The 12,300-nt window shown below is 42.0% G+C and overlaps 1 protein-coding gene across 1 annotated transcript in view; it reads left to right on the top strand.

The window, feature by feature from the left end:
* The window catches only part of TRIM4 (tripartite motif containing 4), a 423,353-nt gene that overhangs the window by 394,287 nt on the left and 16,766 nt on the right, over positions 1 to 12,300 (top strand). The window lies entirely within an intron of this gene.

The raw sequence follows: 12,300 nt of genomic DNA, 5'->3' as shown, positions 1-12,300 counted from the left end.
CGTGGGATCGGAGTCTATTAATGTTTTGGGCAGAGGGACAGGGCATTGAGGAAGTGGGAGTTTCTTAGAAAAATTGAGACTGGAAGAGAGGTGCGTTCCTTGGGGGGGGGGGGGGGGCGGAGGGAGAGACTGGACTATGCCGAAACTGGGATAAGTAAAGCACGGAGCCCACGGACAGGCAGGCCAGGCGCTAGAACAGAAGTACCGAGGGCATTGTGACCTTCTGGATCCTTACAGAATGTGATGTCTTATGGTGGAACTGGATCTGCTAGGGACTGGCAAGGCTCTTAGTTTTCTTCTTTTTTAAAAAATATTTATTTAGAGAGAAAGGGAGAGAGAATTGCAATCAGGCTCCACGTGGTCAGAGCTCATCATCTCAAGGCTCCATCTCATGAACCCTGAGATCATGACCTGAGCTGAAAGCAGGAGTCTGATACTTAACCGATTGAGTTACCCAGGTGCCCCTGGCAAGGCTCTTAAAGAATAAAAAAGGGGATTCGCAAGGGTCTTCAGATATTACTTCTTTAAGATTACAAATCAAGTATTATCCTTTAGTGATATTTGACATTTCAAATTAAATATAAGAAAATCCACACACAAAAAAGTGTGGCATCGTATATGCTTTTTCAAATTACATCAGTCTCTGGGATGTTCTGATCTGCTTACCCTTTCTTTCCTTTTTGAGTGTCATTGATCTAATGCAACTTTCTACTGTGACACAATCTCTCTAGTCTACAGTATCCGGTGCAAGGGAGTCAGCATCACAGAAGATGAACTGCTTAGTCAATGGCTTGCTGTACAGCAAGTTAGAAACTTCTTGCGTTGAACAGAAATATACTCCCTAGTGATACCTGTTGTTCCTGTTGAGGTCCTTGGGAAAATAGATGACACATTATTTCTCCTTTTCATTAACATCTCTTCTAATATTCTAGGATAGCTATAAGTTTGGAGTTCTTTCCTGAGTTGCCATTTCCCCACAAGTTGTACCTTATTAGCAAATTATGGCAGTGGTGCATTTGTGTCTTGAGTTTTAGCTGACTCAGGCAGTTTGCTCCAGTAAGAGGACAATAAGAGGCACTCTCTTAGAAGTCCATTTCTCTCCCATAGGCATCAATCCCTAACAAAGAGTGGTAAGACTATTATTTTGCAGGGTGCCTGGGTGACTCAGTCAGTTAAGCGTCCAACTCTTGGTTTTGGCTAAGGTCATGATCTCAAGATTTGTGAGTTTGACCTCATGTCAGGCTCTGCACTGACAGTACAGAGCCTGCTTGGGATTCTCTCCCTCTCTGCCCCTTCCCTGCTCATGCTCTCTCTCAAACTTAAAAAAAAATTTTTTAAGACTATTATTTTGCTTTTGAGAAAAATTTTCTTTCAGCAGTTCTTCAGATGACAGAGGTGGCAACAATTAACCAACTTACAAAATTTGTAATTTTTATCTTACACTATGTTACTTTTTTGTTAATGTTTATTTTTTTTTTGAAAGAGAGAGAGAGAGAGAGACAGAGCATGAGTGGGGGAGGGTCAGAGGGAAAGGGAAACACAGAATCCAAAGCAGGGTTCAGTCTCCGAGCTGTCAGCACAGAGCTTGATGTGGGGTTCGAACCCACGGACTGTGAGATCATGACCTGGGCCGAAGTCAGACACTTAACCAAATAAGCCACCCAGGCGCCCCTATTACTAGGGTTCCCAAGGGTCAAGCACTTTATTAATTTTTCCCATATGTCCACCATTACAGTAGGCATGAATAGATACAAAAGAAGTAAAATATTACAGTAGAACTGATACATGTTCTAAATATGGGTTTGTCTTCCCAGACTGCTTTGTCTCCATAGGCACCATCATCTGAGGGTTTGTAGAATGCCTTATCCGTTAGACCTACCTTAAATCAAGGAATCCAGTTTATAGTCAAGGAGGTCTGACAATGAACTTGTAATCACAGAATTCATGGTTCTTACTCATCACCCAGAAGCAGCTAGCCTGATAGAACTATGGAATGGCATGTTGAAGACACAGCTAAATTACACCTTGGAAAATTGGGGAGCTGTCCTCCAGGATACAGTATATGCAATGATATGCATTGAACCAATAACATATATGGTGTTGTGTCTCCAATAGAAAGACTACTTGGGTATAGAAACCAACAGGTTGAAACAGGAGTGGCCCCTATTACTATAATATTCAGTAACTCACTGGTGGAATTTGTGCTTCCTATCTTCAAACCTAGAGTCTTCTGGGTTATGGTTCTGATTCTCAGGAAGAACATTTCTAGAAGATATATTAAATGTTCCAGTGAACTGGAAGCCAGGCGACTTTGAGTTCCTTGTGCCAGTAGATCAGTAGGCAACGAATGGAGTAATTATAAAGGCCCCCACAGTCCCTGCCACACACACTACATAAATACAAAAACATACCCAGCTGTCTGCATTCAATAGCCTATCTTCCTGAACCTTGTAGGTACTTTAGTGTAGGAATGGGGCTTGGGGGCAAAGGGGAGAGGGCAGGGTTTAGACAAAGAAGAAAAACAATGTATAACCATCTAATGGCTCTTAGAGACAATTTGGAACACTGGAAGGAGACTTGAGGAAGTATGTAGAAGTTCTAGGACCAAGAGGTCTTTAAGGAGGACCGTAGTTTAGTGAGCCAGTCAGTGATGAAGGAGCAAAGATTTACTCGAGTGGTTTATTGAAGAGTCATGGGGAAGTAGAAAGAAAACTGACAATATCAGCAAGATCAAAGAGAATGGGGTATTATTTAGGGCTTGGAAGGTTACTCAGAGTATCACCTAGTCATTGGTACCCTCTGTAGCATGTGGCTATTCCTTTTGTGGGTCTTCCGTTGTGCTCAGACTTGTCTTGGAATTTAGAGTGTGCCAGTCTTTCAAGGTCTCAGTTACAGTTTTATAAAAGGTGAGGTATCTTGATCTACTCTTAAAGTAATGGTAAAAGCCATAATTATTGTGATAACATTTTGACAGCAAAATTCGACTTACTGGGGATGCCTGGGTGACTTCAGGTGGTTAAACATCTGGACTCGATTTCGGCTTAGGTCATGATCTCATGGTTGGTGAGTTCCAGCCCCGTGTTTGGCTCAGCACTGGTAGTGCAGAGTCTGCTTGGAATTCTGTCTTCCTCTCTGCCCCTCCCCTGCTCGCACGTGTGCACTTTCTCTGTCTTTCAAAATAAATAAACATTTTAAAATTTTAATTTAAAAAATTCGATGAACTGTAGCAATTCCATTATTATTACGCCGAAAACTCCCTGGTAGTTTTAGCCAAGCTCAGAATCTTAACTGTCTAGTACTGGAAAGAATGTCTATTGCCCATAGATGAAATTTTTGAAACTACTACCCATTCAAATGACAGTATGTAATCACGGTCTCCAGAGAAGCAACGACTTTGGTTTTGTGAAACCATTCATTCTTGACTTCACTTTGATATTTCTTTCTACATTTTTGTTTCAGTTCCTCTGACACACAAAATCACTAAGTAGTCGTATGGTTTAATAACTAGAATTCTTAGGATTATTGCCATCAGTAACAAAAAGGAGAAACATAAGTATCTGAGAAGAATGGTAGCAAAGGAAACTTAAGCCCCCTTCACCAGGCTGCGAAAAGCTGAGCTAAGGGGAGAGATCCCCAAAGCCGGACAATGCCGTCAGTGGGGAACAAGGCCACAGTCCTCCCGCGTTCCTAGAGAGGACCCCTCTTCTGAAAGGTGTTGACGCACTTCCGGCTTCTGTGGGACTCACAGATGTGCGCGCAATCAAGGTTGTGACGAGCAGAGGGTGTGGGTCCAAGTGCGCCGCCCTTCGCCACCTCCCCCCAAGAGTCACCTCCCTTTTCTGCCCCAGCACCCCCAGACGTCTCCGGGGTTCACGGTGAGACGTGGGTCCGGCCAGGGTGGACGGGTGGGGACAGAGGTGGATGTGTACAGCTGTGTTCCGCGACTCCTCTCGCCATCACCGCCCCTCGACGGGGTGGAGGGTCCATGTCCCTGCCCTGTGTTCCGACTCGTCCGTAGGGAGCGCCGTCTCTCTCTGCAGAGACAGCTCTGGATCCAAGCGGAAAAGGCATGCGTTTTGTTTTCCGGGCTAGGTTGAGATGCCTCTGGGACCGGGAAGAGGCATTCCGCTGAGGGCTCTTCCTGGGCCTTCTTTCCTTGGTTTTCACCCCAGGGGATAGTGGAAGACAGGATCCGAGGCCAATTTCTCTGTTTCCCCAGTTGTCCGTATTTGCATTTCTTGTGGTGAGGGCTTCCCCACCCCCACCCTCATTCCTAGACATCCTGAATGTAAAATGAGGAAGACTGGAAGCTATCAAGCACCGCGGGTTTTTACTAATTTGTTAAGCTTCGTAAATGTGTGCAGATCACTTGCTCACCTCCAAGCCCACCACCATTAATGGTGGTAATTAGTGTTTGAAACCTAGTGAGTAAAGTTATTTGGATGCAGTAGGAAAGATTACACACACCTCACTCTTCCCTTGCAGTTTCTGAGCTTTATTAATTTTTTTATAGTGTATTTATTTTGAGAGAGACGGAGACAGCACCAGTGGGGGAGGGCACAGAGGAGGAGCGAGAATCCCAAGCAGGCTCTGCACTGACAATGCCCACGCACTGACAGCGCAGAGCCCAAATGTGGGTCCCAAACTGAAGAAGTGTAAAATGACCTGAGCGGAAACCAAGAGTCAGACACTGAAATGAGTCACCCAGGCTCCCCTGAACTTTATGAATTTTAAATGTATGATTTTAGACATCAGGTGGATTTTTCAGTTGTGGGAGGTAATTGTGCTTGACTTGAAGTGGTGAGTAATGAAGGGGGTCGTGAGGATGCAGTGGAAAATGTTTTGGGCTACTAGAAGGCCATTTCCAGTGCTGTGTCTGACACCGATTAGGATGATTTTGAATAAAACCCCACCAAGTGGGGTTCATTCATTTTTTCCTACGTAAAATTAACTAAGTTATCTCAAAGGGCCCTTCCAACTTGTAAATTCACTGATAAATGAATTTAACTGAAAAATCCAGCTGGGCCAAACCTAATGCCCCATCTCCATTTCCCACACTGCCACCAGAAAGATACATTATTGGAGAAGGTGTCAGAGGACCAAAGGAAACACTTAGAGATCAGTGTTGAAGAGATCCTATGCAGTCAACCGAAGTTGTGGAGAATACATGGAAAGCAGATCAATGAAACCTTACTGTTTGCTGGGGGATATATAAGTAACTTACCCATAGACACATAATTTATTTATGTACCTTAAGCTTGTACTGTTATAATATTCTTCCCATTCTTACTCAGATGTTTTACAAATAACTTCACAGTCTCTTAATTTATAAATGGCATGCCCTTCCAAGTGTTGAAATACCAGGCCTAAAATGAATTTGTTGAACTTTCTACAAATGAACACAAAATTGACATTGTATTCAAACATATATTTTAAATGTCTACGGGTTGCAAGGAACTACATAAAGTGACTGAAGGGCAACGATGACAGCAAAAGACAAGTCTACTCTTGAGGGGCAGTTTAGGTGAGATAAGGCATGAAAGCATTACAAATTAAATTTCAGGGTAAAAGCTATCAAAAAATTACATCTATCAAACTAGAAATGGAGACAATTCAGTGAGTCTAAAGTCGAAAGAGGACTAGGTGCTGGGATCATTCAAGAAATGTAAAATAAAACCCAGTCTTTCTGTTGCTCTGCCCAGAATATGAGCACTACCACTCCATGCAGGTCTGTTCAAGGGAGGAGTGACTCTGTTCCTGACCTCAGCCCTCTATCTTTGAGTTTCCCTTCTTGGAGTTTCACTTCATTTTGATTCATACTTCCACCAGGAGGGAACATGTCTAGGAACGTGTGCTTCCCCCCGTCCCTGCTTTTAGAACTTTGACCCAGATGGCAAAGACCAAGATGCCTTTTCCCTCATCTTTAAATGGCAGAGACAGATGGAATTTTCAGCTCTATCACTAAAAATGGAGAGAAATGAGGAAAGAAAATTTAATAGTTGGAAGGTGAAGATAAGAACAGCAACACAAGTGCTAACAATGTAAGTGCTATGAGATGGGGACCAAAAAATGGGGCTATCAGGAAAGGCTCAATGGGTTTCAGTATTTTTAAAATATAAATACATGTTTTAATTTTTTTTTTTCCTCTGTGCCCCAATGGGTAATCCTGTCCACCATACTTGGATGGTCACTTTAAGAGTGACCAGATTGCTTTTTTTTTTTTAAAAAATGTTTTTTAATGATTATTTTTGAGAGAGACAGAGCACAAATAGGGGAGGGGCAGAGAGAGAGGGAGGCACAGAATCCAAAACAGACTCCAGGCTCTGAGCTGTCAGCACAGAGCCCAAAACGGGGCTCAAACCCACGAACCATGAAATCATGACCTGAGCCGAAGTCGGACGCTTAACTGACTGAGCCACCCAGTCGCCCCCAGATAGCTTTTTTTATAGTGACTAGGTGGCAGTGTGGCAGCACAGGACCCTGGGCTTCAGACTTGGGTTTGAGTAGTGAATCTACTTCACTGTGTTGTTAGCACATTAATCTTTCTCAGCTTCTTAAAATAGGGGTACTGGTATCTTTCATAAGGTTCCCGTGGGTATTAAATGGGCTGTATACATAAAATAATGTGATGTACTGAATCTGCCTACACACAGCTAACATGAATGGCAGTTATTCGGCATCTACTGTGGCATGCCATCGGATTTAGTGAATTGTCTTCATGCTACTTGGATGAGATGTTAGCAGCATGGCAATACAATGTTGCTTTTTCATACTGCTATTTTAAATTTTTTCTGCTCAGCAGGATAGCAAAAACTGGCCTCATAAAACATCTAGGACCTTATTTGGATCAAGTGAGCCAGTTCTTCGAACCTGAACAATGACTGCTGAATCAAGGGATACCGCAGATTTGTCTCCACAGGCCACCCAGGAGGTGGAAGGCATAGTGATAGTGAAAGTGGAGGCGGAAGATGTAGATGAGGAAGGCCATTTTCAAAGGGGAAGAAATAGCATAGAATTATCTCCACAATTTATTAGTCGGTCCACAACCATGAATGAGAGAGCCTTATTATCATCATATTTGGTTGCCTATCGAGTGGCAAAAGAGAAAATGGCTCACACGGCTGCTGAAAAAATTATTCTTCCAGCATGTATGGATATGGTACGTACAATTTTTGATGATAAATCAGCTGATAAATTAAGAACTATACCTCTTAGTGATAATACAATATCTCGTCGAATCTGTACAATTGCAAAACATTTAGAGGCAATGCTTATTACACGGCTGCAGTCTGGTATAGATTTTGCAATCCAACTTGACGAGAGCATGGATATTGCAAATTGCCCAACACTCTTGATTTATGTCAGGTATGTGTGGCAAGGTGACTTTATAGAGGACCTGTTGTGTTGTTTAAGTTTAAATTCACTTATAACGGGATTAGATTTATTTACCGAATTAGAAAAGTGCATTGTTGGTCAATATAAATTGAACTGGAAAAATTGTAAAGGAATTTCAAGTGATGGAGCAGCAAATATGACTGGGAAACATAGCAGGGTTATTGAAAAATTGTTAGAAGTAACACATAACAAGGCTCTTTGGAATCATTGTTTTATTCATCAAGAAGCTTTGGTGTCCAAAGGAATTCCACCAGGTCTAATGGATGTATTGAAAAACGCAGTGAAAATTGTTAATTTTATTAAAGGAAGATCCTTAAACAGCCGACTTCTCGAAATATTTTGTTCAGAGATTGGAGTTAACCATACCCACTTACTGTTTCATACAGAAGTTCGTTGGCTGTCTCAAGGAAAAGTATTGAGCAGAGTATATGAACTCAGGAATGAGATTTACATTTTTCTCATTGAAAAGCAATCTCATTTGGCAAATATTCTTGAAGATGACCTATGGGTAACAAAATTGGCATATTTGAGTGATATTTTTGGCATTCTTAATGAATTACATTTGAAAGTACCGGGGAAGAACAATGATATATTTCAGTATCTTGAATGTATTCTAGGATTCCAAAAGACATTATTGTTGTGGCAAGCAAGACTTAAAAGCAATCGCCCTAGCTACTATATGTTCCCAACACTGTTGCAGCATATTGAAGAGAACGTTATTAATGAAGACTGCTTAAAAGAAATAAAATCAGAGATATTGATGCATCTCACTTCTTTGTCTCAAACCTTTCATCATTACTTCCCAGAAGAGAAATTTGAATCAATAAAGGAAAATATTTGGATGAAAGATCCCTTTGTATTTCAAACCCCAGAATCAATCATTGAGTTAAACTTGGTGCCCGAAGAAGAGAATGAATTATTGCAGCTCAGTTCATCCTTCACACTGAGGAATTATTATAAGACATTAAGTCTATCAGCATTCTGGATTAAAATTAAAGATGAATTTCCACTGCTAAGTAGAAAGAGCATATTGCTGCTATTACCGTTCACAACTACCTATTTGTGTGAACTAGGATTTTCCATCTTGACACGATTAAAAACAAAGAAAAGAAATAGGCTCAACAGTGCACCTGACATGCGTGTAGCCCTATCCTCATGTGTTCCTGACTGGAATGAACTTATGAACAGGCAAGCACACCCATCGCATTAAGTGTGATGAGATGCACTTAATGAAAAGTGCTATGAAATGTGGTTTTTGTACTTTTTAAGGGTTTCTTTGGTAGATGGTATTTATTAATAAAATTATATTTGGAATGTACATTTCATTTTCTATGTAGTATCATTTCATGAAACTTGTTTCTGTTACAGGGGTTATGTGACTGTGTATCCAGAATAATGATGTGAAATGTTTTTCTGGGGATTACTGTAAGTTTTGAAAACCCTCTTAGTACATAGTCTTCTACTCAGATCTGTGCCCCTGTCCACCACTGCTGCCTTGCTTCTTCCTTTCAGGCAGAGCCCCATTCAGGTTCAGTTTCTCCATCTCTCTGTGCTTATGTGCTCTTCCTTTTTTGCTCTAATTCCAGGAAGTGACTCTTTGATACTAATCGTAGTTTAACACCATTCTCAAACTGTTTTGTTTTGTTTTTTTTTTTTAAAGCATGGCCATGTGTTATAATTCTAGCCAATGAGATACATATGTACGGCGCTCTGTCAGGATATTTTGGTGAAAGTATCGCTTGCTTTCAAAGGGACACAAGAGAGAAGACCGTGATGGGGCATAGTTTTTGACTTTCCCAAATCCCTCCTTAAAAACTAGGACAGCAAAACCAGGTGACAGGGTACCACCAACAGTTAAAAAACTAACAAGGTTTCAAGCTATTGTGTAAAAAGGAAGCAGAGAGAAGCAACAAGTGTCTGAGATTTGAAAACTGCAAAGTAATCAACAGGTAGTCATGCAAAATTTCAGTGAGTTACACTGAGAACAGCTTAAACCGTGAGTTCACCCACGTCAGTATAGGGTGAGTTTTAGGGGTTGGTGGTAAAGTCTGGCAGCAGGGTGGCCTTGTGATAGAATCCAAATTGAGTAAGGGACAGGAGAGACCCAAGTCTTCTCTCTTTGTCCGTAAGGATTGCTTTGTGTGGTTTCTCCTGCCTACAATCAAGGTCTCTGGCTTTTGATTAGTGACAAGTGGCCTTTGGCCAAATTCCAAGATACAAGTTTACAGCAGCACCATCCTTGTGGGCCGTGGCAGGTTAGGAGGAGTCTATCTAAAATCCTGCCGCTTCTGGATCAAATACCTGCTTCCTTTGTGTCTCCTCATGATGATATAACTAATACATGTATCTCACCAGCACCATTTAACCAGGGACAATTTGGAATTGCATTGACCACTTTGGGAAAACAAGTTTCCACATCCCAGTCACCCATATTTATCTAGGAAGATGTTGAAATGGGGAGTGAAGTTTACATAACTTGCTGCCAGAAAGATAATTAGAAAGCTATGAAAACATCAGAAGCAGACCTTTTCTCTCACTGTAGTGTAGAGCACTATCTAGGCTAGGATTTAGGAGACCCCGGGCTCCAGGCTCCATTTCAGAGATAACAAGTCACGGTCAAATATCTCTGTGCCTCCACGTCTTCATCTGTCAGATGAGGACTGTACTGCATTTGGAGAAGAGGCCTTCAAGGGAGTAATTAAAGTTAAATGAGGTCATAGGGTTGGCCCTCATCCATAGGACTGATGTCCCTGTGAGAGGAGGAAGGGCTACCAGGAGTGCACGCACACAAAGGAGAGGCTGTATGAGGACACAGCAAGAAGACAGCTGTCAGCAAGCCAAGGAGAGAGAGGGCTCCGTAGACCAACTCTGCTGTCACCCTGATCTCTAGTTTCCAGCCTCCAGAAGTGTGAGAAAATAAATTTCTGTTTAAGCCACCCAGTCTGCAGCATTTTGTCACCTCAGCTGGAGTATACCAGCATACCTCCTAAGGTACTGAGCACAGAAAGAAGCACATCCTCAGATGTACAACAAATGTAACTTTTGTGTTTCTTTTAGAAACAAGATTTTAACCCCAATGGATTAAGCTGAAAATTTATCTAGATGGTGACTGGTTTGTGCTAATGCGGTCCTATTTTCTCCTGGTCACCCTTACAATCAGTGATACATACTGTACTTGTATTATTTCCCACCAAGGATAGAACAGTTGCTATACTGCACCAAACTCATGATTTATTATGCTCAGAGGTACCAAGAGACAGAAGTAAAGAGGTAAAACTGTCCTTGACATCAATTCCAAAACATAATTTTTTATGTGCTATATCTTCTGTATCTCTGTAGGTACTTCTTTATTACCCTTAGTTTTTCTCCCTGTATCATTCTGATTTTGAATAGTATCTCCTAGTTCTTTTAATTTTTTTAATCTTTATTTATTTTTGAAAGAGAGACAGAGTGTGAGCAGGGGAGAGCAGAGCAGAGAGAGGGAGACACAGAATCCGAAGCAGGCTCCAGGCTCTGAGCTGCCAGCACAGAGCTCCACGCGGGACTCGAACTCATGAACGTGAGATCGTGACTTGAGCAGAAGTCGGACGCTCAGCCGACTGAGCCACCCAGGCACCCCCAGTATCTCTTTAGTTCTACTACATGTGAGCTGACAGATTCAGATCTGTGGTCCCCCCCAGTTTGTGTAGTTTCCTTCTTCTGGACCTTCTGTAGGTTATGATCTTTCTCCTTAGGTCCAAGCCACCAGAACTGCACTTACTGGTGAAGTCTTTCTAGGATTCTGTACAAGGGCAGAAAAATGCTAAGGTCTTATGTTTTGTTTCCAATGCCTTTCCTGGAAGATCCCATCGTTTAGGTTTGTCAAAGCACAAAGCTGGGCTGGGTGGGGGCAGGGGAAGAGGCGCTTCTCTCCATATCCTGCTGGGGCCATCTCGTGACCCCTTTGCTACCTGAAGACCAGAGCTCCGAGAGCGTGAGCAGAACACCAGGCCTTCAGGACCCCTACACATCCCGGAAGCCCACTGGAAGTGCCTCACAGTCCCACCCTCCCACTCCCCCTGATTCGTGGAGGTCTCGGTGGTCTTGGTGACTCCCTGAGCCCTCCTCTACACATCTAGGGGAATTTAGCTTCCTCCTCAGGGTGGGGAAAAGACTAAGGTTTAGAAGCATTTCCTTGCCAATGAGAAAGAAATAGGAAACCGATGGGGCATCTAGCCTCTTGGGTGTAAGGTGCAGGTCACAAGCTCCTTCTGCAGGGAAAGTACCTCAAGCTAATGACTGGGGCCTAGTTGCACTCACTCAGATGGTTCTGGTACTTTTGTAAAAACAACACAAATTTTTTATAGAATCAATCATAGGCTTCGACTCTGGCCCCAGCACCGTAGCAAACACTTCTATACAATTCAACCAACATGCTCCAAGCACCCATTTACTGATGTAATTGGAACACAGATTCTGTTCTGTTCCTTTTTTGCCTTAGTCCTTTCCAATATTTTAATGTTAAAAAGGACAAGGAAGTAGCACCTCAAGTAAACAAATCTTGCTCTAAATTGTCCAAACTTAAGGAAATAAAATGTATAACTCTAATACTTTGTTTAGGAGTTTGGAGGTTTGGAAGAGAAGGCTGTGATGGATGTGGTGACTGAGTAACAGCAAAAAACTTTTCAAACATTCAAATCATAAGGTCTTAAATTTTTTGTTTTGTTTTTTTGTGTTTTTTGGGTGTTTTTGTTTTTGTTTTTTTTTTTTTTGCAACTAGGAGCAATGAGAGAAAGCTGTAAGACTATAGATCAATATAGTTTCAGCTGAGAAAGACATTTTTGGTGAGCAGAGTAGTTTTAAAATGTAAGAGCCTGCCTTAGGAGGCAATGAACTCCCTAATACTGAAAGGGTTTCATGCAGAAA

The sequence above is a fragment of the Panthera onca genome, chromosome E3 (genome assembly GCF_046562875.1).
Source record: "Panthera onca isolate mPanOnc1 chromosome E3, mPanOnc1 haplotype 2, whole genome shotgun sequence".
In the NCBI taxonomy this organism is placed as follows: domain Eukaryota; kingdom Metazoa; phylum Chordata; class Mammalia; order Carnivora; family Felidae; genus Panthera; species Panthera onca.
This window is presented reverse-complemented; position numbering and strand designations above follow the sequence as displayed.